At 40.0% G+C, this 11,894-nt stretch overlaps 2 long non-coding RNA genes across 2 annotated transcripts; one reads left to right on the top strand and one right to left on the bottom strand.

Annotated features, from left to right (window-relative positions):
- Positions 1–3,381: 3,381 nt before the first annotated feature.
- LOC147752558 (uncharacterized) lies at positions 3,382–11,349 on the bottom strand. The gene is made up of 3 exons (XR_015313717.1): positions 11,267–11,349; positions 5,154–5,215; positions 3,382–4,868 (listed from the first exon to the last, which is right to left on the bottom strand). It is a non-coding gene; the product is annotated as an uncharacterized LOC147752558 (long non-coding RNA).
- On the top strand, positions 7,394–9,616 carry LOC147752559 (uncharacterized). The gene is made up of 2 exons (XR_015313718.1): positions 7,394–7,624; positions 9,002–9,616. It is a non-coding gene; the product is annotated as an uncharacterized LOC147752559 (long non-coding RNA).
- Positions 11,350–11,894: the final 545 nt, after the last annotated feature.

Here is an 11,894-nt window from a genome sequence, read left to right as displayed (position 1 = left end):
ATACAAGCTTTTCTACCTTTCGTTTTTTTTGCACTGAAAGAATTCACTTTAACAAAGTAGGTACCCTGTCCAGCTTAAGTAATAACGTAAACTCGGGAAGAGAGCAATGATTCTACAGGTCATTAATTACAGAGCCCAGATAGATGCCCGTGAGAGCGGGCATCGTTCGGGGTGCCAGTGTATACAGATTGACTTCTCCAAACCGGCGGCATTAACATGCACGTTGTGAAATGATAACCGAAAAAGCTAGAGTTAAGATTTTGCCCAGTGGCCTAAACTCGCGCCACTTAACTTGCTATTCACCCTTATAGACACTTTATCTACGAAAATCTAGAGAATGTCAAATAAAAACGTCTCTCATAAATTCGCTATCAAAGATTAACTCAACATATCTGGTTTAACAATCTAAGCGCCCAGCAGAGGTAATGGTAATGAGCGGCCTTTCATGGCGAACAATCAACTGCAACTAAAGAATAGATAGCCCATATTTTTTTATCCGGTTCGAAGCAGATCTAGTCTTGACTAAACCTCTTGGCTTCACGTCAGATCACACTGTATATGATTAATAAACGTCACCCGCACAAATATTCTACAGTAAATGCATACTAGTTCATACCAACTATTTTCTCTCTGATAAGCCAAGTTCAGGTCCATTTATTGTGGATTTACCCTACAAAGATAATTTCATTAGTGTATATCTAAGCTCGAATGAGAGTGATATCGTTGCCGTAACGAACTAAGCCGCTTGAGTGTATCAAGCGGATAGACGACCTACACGGAAGCTCCGTTTGCGTGACGCAGATAGACTATCACCATGCGGGACAGTGCGGTACTTGTTTTACATTGTCTGCCTAAAACTGGTAAATCATTGATGGATTCTATTGGCATAAGGTCTTTCGTGTTTGACTAAAAAGAACTGAGTGAGGGGAACACAGAATCTACAGGTAGTTTTTTCAGGACAATATCTATTTCTCACAAACTCGACGCCGCTGAGTATGACAGCAACAAAATTCTAGATGAACCTATCGCCCGTTTATGAACAATCGAATAGATAGAACTGGGCTCTGGCAGAAACTGTAACTGGTAAAATATGTATGTACGTGCGTATAAATCTATGTATGCGTAGTGAAACGTGCGCGAGAGTTGATCAGCGTAACTAATTTAGTGAGATTCTACTGAGAGAGAACTGGAAGGTTTTTGAAACTGAGTGAGCACCTTCCCCGTGATCAAAAAGGACACGACTAAATGGGACAGTATGGGTCACATCATCTTTGGCGGTAAGAGACACATATATGCAGATATCACAGAGTGAGAACCAATGGTTAATAATGCATCTTCGAAAACTTTAAACCGATCACACTTACGTGAAGTTTTTTTCCGCAAAGACAACTGCGCGCCTATTTTTTCCAGATCAACATCTATAGCCGATTGCCTGTCATATTAATCATGGTCCAGACGTGAACGCTTAATTAGCTGTGATGTATTGCATACATTCTATATACAATTTGTGTTGTTTATGAAGACGTATCGGCTGTCGTCGTTTGACATTTGCTAGCTGCATTGTAACGAGAAGCTCGGAGCAGGATCCTGCCATTCGAAAACGTTACCTTTAATGCATTGAACAAATGCTAGAATTTCCAAATATAACAATCGTATTTTGTTAGAAACGAAACCGTTGAACTGATCAACGCTTTTTATTTTACAATCGTATTATATCCTGTAAAATAAAAAGGATACGCTAAAGGGTAACATTTGCCTGAAAGAGCCTTACAAATTCCACACTCATAATAACATCCGCGACACATAGTCTTTAATCAGTCTACTCCCAATTCATATAATCAAGAATGGTAGAGTAAAACGTTATTTAATTATCATTCTTTCAATTGCTTGTTATTTTCGTACATGACTTTAGGTTGACAGAGTGAGAGACTTCCAGCGAAAGAGTTCTGGACTGTGGCCCTTCAAATCATGAATGACCGACAATCGAGATCCCTCTGACGATCGCAATAGTAGGCTGGAGTGGGTTAATTCAAAACGTTTTTTTAATTTCGCGCAGGATCCAGCCAGGGAAGCCTTATTTGTGTGTGTCTTGTATGAACGAACGCGAATGATCGAGGTTTGTTTTTCGCGCCACAAATCGAGAATCCAGGCTCACTGCTGCCCCTCTTGTTCTCATACATTTTGTAGCATAACATATATTTGGCTACCCGCAGAAGCAGCTAAATCAAAAACCGCTGCTAAAGTCTCAACTTAGCTCACTTATCCGAATGAACAATAATACACCGGCGTGTGCATTAAAAAGGCTGCATGACTGAGCTCTGTGGAGCTCTACCCGCACCGGTTCTGCCTGGTAAATATCAATAGGATATATATATATAGTGTGTGCTATTTTATACAGGTTTGTCGCGTTCGGTGTGAGTGGCCGCTGTGGAAAAATAGACACCGCGACATAAGCCAGTATCCTTGGACGTTTTTCTAGCCGCGCGTAGAGCCTAAATTTGCTCACCGAAGAGATGCTAAATGTATTCAACCTCGTTATGTCCCAAGACTCTATTGGAGCCACACGATACGAGGTAAGTGACAAATTATCTGTCCTGAAACTTACTGCTCCTTCATTGATGACCAGCTTGTGTACAGATTAGAGGTTACCATAACGGGAAATCCTTCTGAACGTAATAGCATTTTGGCACTTCTGCCCAACACCCGTCGGCGTCACGTCTCTGTGCAGCATTCGATCAAATTCAAAGCAGAAAAAACCGTTAAGGTATAATTATTTCTAACTAAGATGAAAGCTTTAGAGCTACATCATTTATTACGGCGGACTGTGTTCTAAAATTTGCAGTGTAGTAACATTTGTAGGCAAACATTCAACAGGAAGTCTAGAGCTACTCTAGACTTCCTGTTGAATAAAATATAATAAAAAAGCATATCAAAATAGAGTTTCCAAAACTGTGCTAACACCACGCTAGAAAACAAACATTTTCACGTATGTACCGATACAGTTATTTTCAGTAGTAAAATTTTGATTTATCGAAATCGGTTTAAAGTTGTATGAGTACACGTTCAATTTTACTTAGCATTAAAAACTTGGGAAGTTAGGAATTTCACGCCTGTTACTAACATCAGCCGCTGCCCTGCGTGCTGAAATTGACACACCGGCTTTATCTAGCTTCAAAACACTGCGCTGACCTTTGTGTGCTTTGCTGAAGGAAGTCTGCTGTACGCAAATCCGATGAATAAATCGCATTACTTATTCGAATGGCGCACAGCACCGATGAAAAAAACATGAAGTATCGGAATGAGGTGACCGTGATGCGTAACGATACTATTATTCTACCGATAGACTTATATTATTCTACTGATAGAGGCAAAAAGCAACGAAGTGAGGGATTCGCTTGTGCAGGATTATTCTTAGTACAGGCTTCAACATATTAGGTACTTCACCCTGCTTCTGTCTAATCTCAGATTAATAGCCGGTACGAATGTGTATTGTATATGTAGGTGCTAATTCAGCTTGCGTAGTTTTTATCGTATGGGTCTAAACAAAAAGTGATATTCCTACAGTTTCTAAGCAGTACGCGTCTGTACTCCATAAAATACTTGGCGACCCACAAAATCTGTAGGATAATTTGTATGACAATATGCGTACCACTTTTATATAAGCAATACAATCGTCGGGCTTAAATGTTTACTATACAACATTTTACTATATTAAAGCCAGTCAAACTACTTAACCGATTGAGCATTAAAAGGCTTTCTGCATAGTGTAGGGACATGCCTTAGCGACCTGGTAGCCTGAAAGACGCTTTGTCTTGATTCGATTCGTTTTTGCATACCGTTTTTGCCACATTCTTCTTGTGCGTCTACGTGTTAAACAACAAATGGGAAATATGTGTATTAAACAGTTGATAATTTTACATGTAGTAAAGCTGAACTGGGGAGACAGGCAGGTTTGAATGTAAAAGGTCATGTATCGTTGATGCTTGAGCGTGGCAATGGAATAATGGAAATCGCGGTTAATACACCAGTTACAGGTGGTATATTGCATCTCGAGCAGTAATAATGTAAACAGAAGGCAAGCCTTTGACAATTTTTTTTTGGTTTTTGGAGGGCAAATCCAGTGTTTTAATTTTTTTTCCAAAAATTTTTCAAAATGTACTAAATGTTCTATAGTGTTTTTATACTATCTACTGTTTTTATCCTAATTTACTGTATATGATATACAATCTTGTGTGAGTGTCATAGGTAAAGAATATCTCAGGCAGACTCTGTCTTGTTATAATGCATCATCGTATAATAAAATGATAGAATAGCCTGCAGCATAAAACCAATGCACTTCTCTTTTTGTGAGTTTAACACTCATGAAATCGTTTATAGTTAACTTGACATTGCAGAGATGCATTATATATATATATATATATATATATATATGTATATATATATATATATATATATATATATATATTGCGGGAGCGCTTTTAGTTTATTTTTTACCAATAAAAAGCTATTCAACTAAAGATTGTCGTAATTTATTCCTTTGCAAGGTAAAAATCGGAACGTGATTAGGTAAGATAATAAATGAGGACGGTCGTTTATTTGTGTATTTTAATGGCATTATGAGCTTCTGATTCTCGCACCCCGACAGTAGCATAGCTGCGGCCTCATTCCTTCGACTGATTGCGTTTCAGTCTCGTTGAGCTAGCCAAATCGGATTGACGTTGATAATCGTCCGTCTTTGATTCGTCAGAATCAGCTGAGTGGTCTCAGCCGTGGTCACGCTATTTTGCTTGGCAACGGAGACAGCCATTCGCGGCTCTTAATTTGCATGAACGAATGTTTCCATTTCGTTAAACATATGAATTACTACTCTGTAAATAAACGGACAAAAAAAATAAAGAAGGACGATCTATAGCGAATCATAGCGTTTTCTTGTCAACTTTGAAGACGCGTTATTGCCTAATCAACGGGGCGACGTCATGACGTTGCAAGCTACCATCGACGCCGATCAGTGACCGGCAGCAGAGACCGCGAACACACGGAGTGACAGTAAGCGATTCATACACCGCATTAGGTGTGCGTCATGCGTAAAGAGCATATCTAGAACTACTTGAGCACCTCTACGATACACTGTTTTGTAAATAAAAAGAACTTACAATTTACGTTACTGTCCTAGAGGTGGAAGCGGGCGGCCGCTTCGAATCCTGGCGTATGGCACCTTAAATCGATATCGACAAGAGCCAACAGGTAAATAAATTAAGCTAGTTTTACGGGTAGCGTGACGTTAATTTGAAATGCACTTAGAAAGACACAAACAAATCGAGCTTATTGAAGGCGTCCGACGTGCTAAAGCCTGGTACAGTGAATAGTTTGTGACGCAGTTTGCTGAGTTGTATAGTGATACATATTTAAAAACCGTTTTTTTTTAAAAACTTTCATTCCTCGGGATTGTGTTTAACCAACATACATTATGCATTATAGTTACCGCGAAAAAAGCCCGTGTTGCGTCTATCCTACGAAAGAGGGCTTTCTTCTAGACACTGTCGCGGATTATGGCTAGGCGTGGGAACTAATCCGAGAATGACGCTTATTTTTCCGTGCCGAGTCCATTCGACGTTAAGCAGGAAGCACGCATTATAACGAAGTGCTTCACAATATCTCCCAGCAGCAAGTGAGTGATGCGTTCATAACTTGGGGTATCGACAGTCAAGACAGCTCGGCTGACAACGGTACGGCTGATATCCGTATAGTCGGCGAGCACCGACCGACCATAACCTTCCCCTTATCAAACTAACCCTCTACAGATACAAACATTGACTATAGGATGGTACAGCGCTACCAGTACCAAGGCTAGTCTATACTTAATGGTGGCTGGGTGCAAGGAAAGAAGCGCTGTACTCTATGTATGCTTGTATATGAACAACATCTGAGACAAGGATAACGGGGGTTAGTTTCGACGGGTGCGATCGTTTCATGTCATAAGCATATATACACCTTAGAAATGAGTGGTTTCGTATAGTAGCACTCCTAAAAAGAGGATAATATGATTTACCGTAGGTGCATTGTCTGTCCAGTACGTAGTTAACGCAATAACAGTTGGAACGATCGCAGATAAGTGGCAATAACGAAGACTTCTAGGAAGTGTGTTGCATCCCTTTCGATCTGAAGGTAAGTAAGTGCCACTGAATCGATGAAAAGCTGATCTGCTTATTATTCTGTTCACTTACCACAATAAACCGCTCATAGAACCACCAGTGCGGTAGTCCTTAAGGGGACTAAAAAGAGCGAGGTAAATTCATCGTCACATAGTAAATACTGTTTAGTATACTCGAGCAAATATTGCTTTAGATTAAACGAGATGCGGTAATAAACAATGACTAAACTAAATATAAACATATTGATAGATATATCGATTGTGTTTCGATTAGTTCGGTCCAAGAAGCGAATTTTTGGAATAGAAACATTATTCTGAACCGTGGGCAGCTTAGCTTCATAAAAAGTCGTCGTCCTAAGTATAATCTTGCTCCATAGTGTACTTGCATTATTTGCAACTTACTATGAGAATGACATAAATCAATTGTTGAGCTTCACGTTTGTTGAATTGCTATAGTTATGGATCACGGTATAGGATAGATGATCTCGCTTGACCTGTCGCTTCCTATAGGATGAAACAGAGCTAAATCACTTTCATATTAAACGTACAAAGCCGTGTACACGGAGTACATATGTACAAGGAGGTAAATGGTAAAAGCCACTCGAGGTGGGACCGGGCAGTGAGAGCATGCGCTTTTCGAGTCATTGCTACGGCCTTACCGCCACCCATAACGATGCAACGAACTAGACTACGCCTATTCATGTAGGTTAACTCGAAGTCCGCCTGATGACTGTCGATAGGCTGCGCGCCATAATACTGAAAGCTTCATACTATATAAGCAGGTAGTTCCTGAGATGAAGTCACTCCGCTAGAAGTTCCAGTAAGGCTTGGACACAGGTTGTAATCGGCTGTTGATGGCTTGCCGGTATGCAAAGTCGCTGGATTAAACTCAACTATCCAAAGCATCTGACACTCTCAAGTGGTTCGATATCATTCATTTATGGTCATACGAGATTCCCTACACTGACAATTAACGGTGTTTAAACCACTATAAGTAAGTTAGGGCGGACTGATCACAGATAAGAAACTCTGTGTCCCATGAGGGTGTGTTGGTAGCGTGTTTTCTTGCTAAATTTAGGGGTAGTGTAGGTTCGAAGTTGGCAGCGGGGTTTGAGAATGTAGTAAAAACGATAAAAATTGTCTGACGGAGCAAGACAAAAATTAGATGACGCCAGTAGCAACAGAAATGGTAAAAAATTAGCAAAAGTTGAGTGAATATTTTTTTGCAGATGACCAGAAGTGTCGTATGAGAACGCTGATGCTTTTTAAAAAAAGTGGTAAGGACATAGAATGTGCTCGATAACAGACGACGAAAACCGGAAAATACTGTCAGCTGATCGTTTCTAAAACTGCCCTAATAAAATTACCAGAAATTGTCGCCGCGCGGAGCAAATACATGGTGGCTCAATGATCGACTACTTGTCGAATTTGCAGGACACCAGTTTGAACAAAGGAGGAGATTCAGCCTGCTCTGTACGTTCGTTTCACATTACAACAGGGGATAATAATGTATAACAGACAGTAGTTTATTAGACAAATACTACATGTAGGCTAGTATATTATAGTTTTGAAGTTTTTCAGAAAACGCTATTACCCTTGGTTTTGAGCGGCGTCTGCACGTACGGTACGTAAATAAGTTAATCGAGACCACGCATCTGCTGCCACTCGATATTGCAGTCATGTTTGAAACCATCACGTTATAATCAGAAAGCTTCAGTATGCATAAGAGTTTGCCACTTGGGGCCGTACTTATAGCCAATCAAAGCTGTAGTAACCTTGCTGTCTCTATATTGAAGACAAACAATTTATCCTATATATTGGCTGTCTTCAATATATAACCGGCGGAAGAGCCATCTTAAAATATCTTGCACATGTTCTGCTGACACAATGCGCTTAGTAACAGATGTGAATAAATTTAGATTGATGTTCGGTTAGCATAACGAAGCACATAACGAAGATTTTCTCTGGGCTTAAAGAAAGCATTTCGAAGGCGACATTAATATCTAAAAAAAAAAAACGGGAAAATTTGGCCATAACTCATAAACCTCGATCCGTTTCTCAGTTAAACATGGATCAAGCCTTTGTGGTAGCGCGGTGGTAATGTCTTTGCCCACTAAATCTAGGGACAGGTGGCGGGCTTAGCTGGAATCTGTTCGCTTCGTGCTGATAGGAGGTAGTTGTCAGAAGTAGCGAACGGTTTAGGTAGCCGCCAGCATAGAACTTTTATTTCAACATGTATTAGTTAATCAAATTAAAATATCTAAGTGCATGTCGGAAATACAAGCTGTGTTAATGCGCCACAAAAATCTGATGTTACGGGAAAAGAAAGGCTTCAGAGAAACGCCTAACCATAATATTGGCGGTGTCTGCCTACTGATCATAGGTAAGTTTATCGAAAACCAAAATATAAAACCTCGGCTAAATTTAGAGCGGCTATGACCTTTGCGATATGAAAGAAAGCCTTAGCTTGGTGTTAAACATGACCATGCACAATCAAGGTGAACTCGTGTGATGACCAAATGATCTTGCCTAATATCGTACTCTTCTACTCGATACTTAGAAAATCGCACTATCAGCATTACAATCTAGGGGAATTTCGTCGCACGCCTGATGAGAAATAGGTTATCGCATATGCAACTCGACATATCTGCAGAAAACCGTCTAGAAAGGCCAGCGTTCTTTTCCAGCCATTATAACATTACATAACAGTTAGGATCTACGTAAAACGTTCATTGATTTGGACATAAGTCATTGCACGCCCGTGATCACGTTGACGTCAAGCATGGTAAACGGACAAACGCATTAACAATATACATCCATAATTTGTCTTAATCTTCGCTCTCCAACTAGATGGTAGCCAGCGCATCAATCACATAAAACCATATCGGCACTACTGACTATTTATTACTACGAAGGCGCCATTCAGACGGAAAGAGACATGTGGCGCACAAGATCTCCTAGGTCCGCGTAGTGGAGAGAACACTACTTGAGAAGGAGACCGCCGGTTCATTGTATTTTACGAAGTTGCTCCACCTGTAATGCCGCCGCTGTAACAGCTGCGGTGGCTGCAGAAGCAAAATCACTCAGCGATGTTTCGCATCGAACGATGATCCACATTGTCAACCCAGACTGCGTCTAGTCTCACGGCTAACTGCATTCGTAGCGTGCCGCACGAATTTCGCGGCCCGTGCCTTTTATAAGCGCGCGTATTCATTTAGTGAGTGTTTCCGAGTGTGTGCTCAGGGAAGTTTGTCATTTGCACATGAGGAATGGATGTGGAAAAATAACGTGTTTTTGTGAAGTGAAGTGAAATGAAGGCGCCGCAACGATTCGTCGTTTTTCAGCAGAAACAAAATATCAGAAGTTTATATTGATGGTGATATAGTCGTTCCACGGTTCACAGGATAGTTGATCGTTTTGTCACAGGTTGTAAGCATTTGAAGACCCAAAAAAAAAAAAAAGAAAGCTTTGAGAAAAAAAAATTCATATTCTCCGCTGTATGTTAGAAGAGGCAGTATAATTTAATCGTTATTATATATATTAACCTGCCATTAAAATGTCAGCTACCTAGCTAAAATACCTCAAACGTGTAATTAAATTAAGGAGTAACTAAATTTAATGCTATATGGAAAGTCATTCTTCGTTTGAGTGTTGGCCTCTACAGCTTAGTGCAGTCTACACTACAGAAATGTTATCAGAAGTAATATTTCGTGAGTAGATTCACACGCGATACGAGAAGACAGATGATTAAAAACAACTTATTTTTAAAAAAAAAAAACTTAGTTGTGTTGCCAGGATAGTTTGGCATGTCTGATCTCCAAGCTGCAAACACAAATGGAAATCTACTATGAACGTAGGTCAAACGAGACAATCAGTGGTCGTAATAGGTCCACCAAAGACGTAATTTGGCAATTATGAAAGATCGCTCGGAGTCACCCTTTAAAAAACCAATACTTTAAATTTAAGCAACTATTTTTAGTTTAAATAATGCGTAAGAACCTTCGGGACTCGTTAAGCAAAATAGGGTTTCGGTGGTTTACAGACTCGTACGGTGGATCAAGATGTAATCATCTTAAATTCGCCTTACAAAGTCTTAGGTTGCAGGAATCTATTTAAGATTCTTCCATCGTTAAAATAAGTTCCAAACGCGGTCAGACAAAGTTTCTTTTCTCAATAATGCAACCCCTAGACCGCACTGCAGTGGTCACGCTTTAATATGTCATCTTTGTACGAAGACGAATATAGCAGTAAAATTAGAGAAACGGAACAGAAGCGCAGAACGATCGTTTTACTTTTCGGCTCGTTATCGCAAGGGGACATTGTCCCGAAAGCAGGAGGCTAACACTGTGTAGGCGAACACAAACTTATTAGGCTCTTTCTAGTTGTAGACTTGTAAATATACATGCATAAAATTCCTTTGATACCTTGTATGTGTACCTGAGTAATTATCATGTTCATTGCCGGCAAATCCCGGCGGAGCCTACCTAAATAGCACCAGGTAGGTGATTATTGCGCCCGAAAGATCGTAACTATGATGAAAACGGGGCAAGTAGGAGTGCCTAAATCAAATTGTTGGCAGAATCCTAATCTTCAAGATAGGTATTTTCAATATAAATAGGTCGTGTTCTTGTCTGAGTACGTATCCAATCGTTTCTAATACCCTGACCTTTAGGTTCATTTCATAACTAATCGGTTCCACCAAGCTGTTTCTGGCTTGTCAACGTCAAGATGTGTCTTTCGTTTCTAACAGTTATTTATTATTTACCTGTCTTTGTTTACCAGTGTTTTCGATTGACAGTTCGGTTCTACCTTGAAATCATTAATGGGTTACAGATGTTTGAAATGTACAGGGCCACTTGTGGCTTGTTAACACTATTCTGTATACCACTGGTAGCCTCTCGATTAAGCAGATGGCCTTAAAGCTCTACAATATCCTTATAGAGAGAGATAATGAGGTTTGAAAGCGATAGTCCATATATTACAGTGTGCCTCAATAGAAAAACAACACGCCGATCGATGGCTGCTTTAGAAGAACTTTCTGTGAGAAGCACGCAGTCGTATTTCTGACGGTTATGGAATTTCGTGGTGAATGCCACAAGTTCTGTTTTCACCTACCTCTATAACAATTGATGCTAATGCGGTACATCTTCCTTATTTTCGCTCTATTTTCAAATAAACTGAGACATCCAAGGTCCCCCACGTCTACATCCTTTCGCTTTATAAAAGAAGCATTGTTAAACAGGTACCGCTGCAGGTATAAAAAACAGCCTTTGATCACGGATGCGACCGGGCTGGTTGATAAAGCATGACGTTCAAGCAACTGTTGGAAAGTGTTTTTATGAAGCCAGCAATCGAAAGGACAGAAATAAGGATGTAAACGATAATGATGGCTATTTGAATAGATTATTCCGCGTAACAAGTCTCTCGCAGATATACCGAATCCACTTACATTATGTCATATGTGGTACTGACTAGTACGTGTTGCTAGATCGTCGTTTTCGACTCGGAATGCGCGCAAATTATTAAACTTAGTATTGGTTAATTGGACGCACAAAAATTCGATGAAATGGTAATTTCTGCGTCTGCGCTTACTTATGAAACTAGCTAACGGTAATCTATTAAACGACATGTTAAACTAGCAGGCTTGCCCTGATCATGGATCGTTGTCCGAGTGGGATTTTGTGTCATATACTTAAGCGATAATCGAAAGTTCTTTATTCTACTGATATTTATTAAAATTTGA

This window comes from Varroa jacobsoni, unplaced genomic scaffold (genome assembly GCF_002532875.2).
Source record: "Varroa jacobsoni isolate VJ856 unplaced genomic scaffold, vjacob_1.0 scaffold_1163, whole genome shotgun sequence".
NCBI lineage: Eukaryota > Metazoa > Arthropoda > Arachnida > Mesostigmata > Varroidae > Varroa > Varroa jacobsoni.
Note: the sequence above shows the minus strand (reverse complement) of the source record. Positions and strands in the feature narration are given on the sequence as shown.